We start from the raw sequence: 3,069 nt of genomic DNA, 5'->3' as shown, positions 1-3,069 counted from the left end.
CGCCGTGGGTAGCGGGCGGCAGCCCGTGCACCACGCGTGTCCCCGAGGGTATTGCAGGGAGCCGCTGCACCCCCTGTGCCCCCCGCGGGCGTTGCGCGCAGTCCCGTGCGCCCTCTGGGCATTGCACGGCGTCCCGTGCTCTGCTCACGCTCGCCATGCGTGCTGCATGGCATCCCGAGGATCGCGCACGGTGCAATATCCACGATGCATGCTGTCTGTGGGTATTGCACGGCATCCTGGGCTCTGCACCCAATGGGTAATGCACCACGTTCCGTAGACTACGCATTTTCCCCGTGGATATTGCACAGCATCCCGTGCCCTGTACTTGCTCTCTGTGGGTACTGCATGGTGTCCCATGCTCCGTGCGTGCTTCCCAAAGGTATGGCACAGCAGCTTGGGGGTCTGCCTGCTGGCGACTTGGGTTTGTTATCCAGAGAAACTGTCTGCAGAGAGAGCAGAAAAGTAAATATCCAAACTCACCTCTGCATTTCCCTGGCCCTGTTTTCGGTTGCTTTGTAACTTTTCCCAACTTAGAGCCTTCAAGCTAGAGTTTTCTGTGCCATTTGCCTGGATGTTCTGGAGTGTTTCAGCAAAAAATGCTCTTAACTATTTTAGTGAATAAGATCGAAGAAGTGCATTATCTCCCAGCACAAAATGCATAATTGCAATCAGTTGGTGTTTTTGCTCTCTTGTACTCTGGGAACGGGTCTCAGAGCCTGGCAGGGTTTGGCTCCTGGTCAGGGCTGTGCTGTCATGAAAACGGGGGACACATGGAGGTGTGCGGCCGGTTCCCGAGCTGGCGCGGGCTGCTTTGTCCCCAGAGCAAGGGAATTTGCCCCGGCCACAATCTCAGGGCATCTCTGGGGCTGTCCGCATCCCTTTTCCGGCCCTGCATCAAGCCTGTGCTCAGCTGTCCTAGGAGGCAAGCTGGAACATGGACAACCTCTCCTGCCAAGCTTGCACTTTGGGTATGACCGCGCTGTTGGCAAATGTGCAACTCCCAAATCCCCTTTTGTATCCCAAGAAGGAAATTGGGTGCCCTGAGCCAGAGGTGCCAAAGGAAAACTCCCTCCGGTGTTCACTGCTCTTGCTTGCAGAGCTCCATGCTGCCGGGTTTCTCTTCGCTTTCCTGTCCCTGACTCAGGCTCTCAGTCCCTGTCCAGGCTGCTGACCCTGTTTTGCTGGCGGCAAAGGGTGTGTGACTTTGGATGCCGACAGCGTCTCAGGTTTGGCCCCTCTAGAGCGAGTTAGCTGTGTCCACCCTGCAAAGCTTGCGGTCCCAAGTCATCCTTTTTATTTCGCGTGCGTTCCTCTCCTGCTCGGAGGGCCTGCAATCGCGCCGGGGCGGTGCCGCAGCCTCTCCGAGCCGGGTTCTGCGGCACGTCCTGCCCTCCAGCCCGGCGCGTGCGGGGGTCTCGCTGGAGACGTCCCCCCGGAGGGCAGCTCGGGGCTGCGCGTGCAGTGCGAGCCGGCACCGTTTGGGGCCACTTTGCATCCTCCGCCGGGGACGCAGGGTGCCGAGAGCCAGCACCGGCTCCCGCGTCCGGCTGCCAGCGCCGCTAGGGAGGCCGAGGCCATTAGGCTGCGGGCTGACCGGCCTCGGGCTCTGTGTTTATCCCATTAGCGTCGGCAGCGCCCTCCCATTGAGGTTTCCTGGAGCGGTTTACCAGCTTGGCAGAGCCCCGGTGCCGTGCTGCTGCCGCGCCGGGTTCTTGCGGTCGGGGAGGATTTGCCTCCCCGGGACCTGCCGCCGGCCCCTCGCGCCCCTCTGCCCGCCGGCTTTGCCCCGCAGGGGGATCCCGCCGAGCGAAGGGGCCGGGCCGCCCGAGCGTCCCGCGCCGGAGCGCTCTGCGGCGGTGCCGGCGGCCCGCGGGCAGCGCCGTGCGCATCGCGGAGGCGGAGGGGAAGCTCGGCGGCGCCTGGGCACGGAGGGCCGGCTCGGTGTGCAGCCCCCCGCTGCGGTGAGGGGGGTGGGAGCCGCTGCCCCCCCTTTAGGCGCCCAGGTTTGAGCGCAAGCAGGGCGGCGCGGGGTGAGAGTCGCCGCCGCCGCCGCTGCCGCTGCGCCCCCCTCGCCGGGAGCCAGAGGGACGCGCCGCGGGGAGCCCGGCGCCCCCGGGTGCAGGGGAGGGACGCGGCCGCCGGCCAGCGCCGAGCCCGGCCAAGGGACGCTTTCCGCCACATCCGGCCCCCTCCCGGCTCCTGCGCGGGCGGACGCCTGCGTCTCCTCGGCTCGCACCCCACCGGCCCCCGGGAGGAGCCGGCAGACTCGGCTTGCTCCCCGGGCCGGCTTTGGCTGGGAGCGTGCCCGGCCTTGCCGCCCGGAGCCTCTCTGGTTTCAGGCTGTTAACGCTTTTCCGGAGTTGTTCTCCCGCCCGGTGGAGCCGGGCGGGAGCGAGGGGGAAGGGAGGCGACGGCCACCGCTGCCCCCGCGGCCTGCTCGCCCGGGCTGGGCTGGGCCAGGCCGCCGCCACTGCCGGACGCAGGGTTTAACGCTGTCACCGCCGCAGCGAGAGCCAGTTCTCGTACGGGTGACGTCATACGGGTGACATCACGTGGGTGACATCACGCGGGTGACCTCACGCGGGCGCTGCTGCCTCCAGCGCAACGGCAGAGGCGCCCTGGGCCGCCCCAACGCGTCGGGCGAGCAGGATCTCCGCGCCGCGCGGCGGGCTGGGACCCGGCGGTGCCTGGACGGCGTCGCGCCGGCATCTCGGCCGGCCCCGTCCCTCCGCGCTGCGCTTTCCCTCCCCGCAGGGACTCGCGCAGCCGGAGGTGGCGGATGATCGTGGGGAGCAGCTGGACACCTCGGGGTTAGGAGGTTTGGCCTTGCGGCCCGGGCCAGGGAGCAACGGAGAGAGGAGATGCTCCGAAACACCCGTCCTGCTCCGAAATACCCGTGCTGGGTTCCTCCGTTATCCGAGGTGTCACGCTCGGCCCCTCCGCAGAGAGCGGAGCCCCCGTAACTCCTCGCCTCTTCCTCCCGCAGGTCCCCGCTCGGCCGCCCCGGGTCATGGCCGCGGCCCGGCCGTGAGGAGAGCCGGCCCGCCGCGCTGCGGGCCGCGGCGATGC

At 67.4% G+C, this 3,069-nt stretch overlaps 1 protein-coding gene across 1 annotated transcript in view; it reads left to right on the top strand.

Moving 5' to 3' along the window:
- Positions 1-3,069, top strand: part of CCDC102A (coiled-coil domain containing 102A) — a 14,091-nt gene that overhangs the window by 1,307 nt on the left and 9,715 nt on the right. The window lies entirely within an intron of this gene.

The sequence above is a fragment of the Apteryx rowi genome, unplaced genomic scaffold (assembly GCF_003343035.1).
Source record: "Apteryx rowi isolate R43461 unplaced genomic scaffold, aptRow1 scaffold_718, whole genome shotgun sequence".
Classification (NCBI taxonomy): Eukaryota; Metazoa; Chordata; class Aves; order Apterygiformes; family Apterygidae; genus Apteryx; species Apteryx rowi.
Note: the sequence above shows the minus strand (reverse complement) of the source record. Positions and strands in the feature narration are given on the sequence as shown.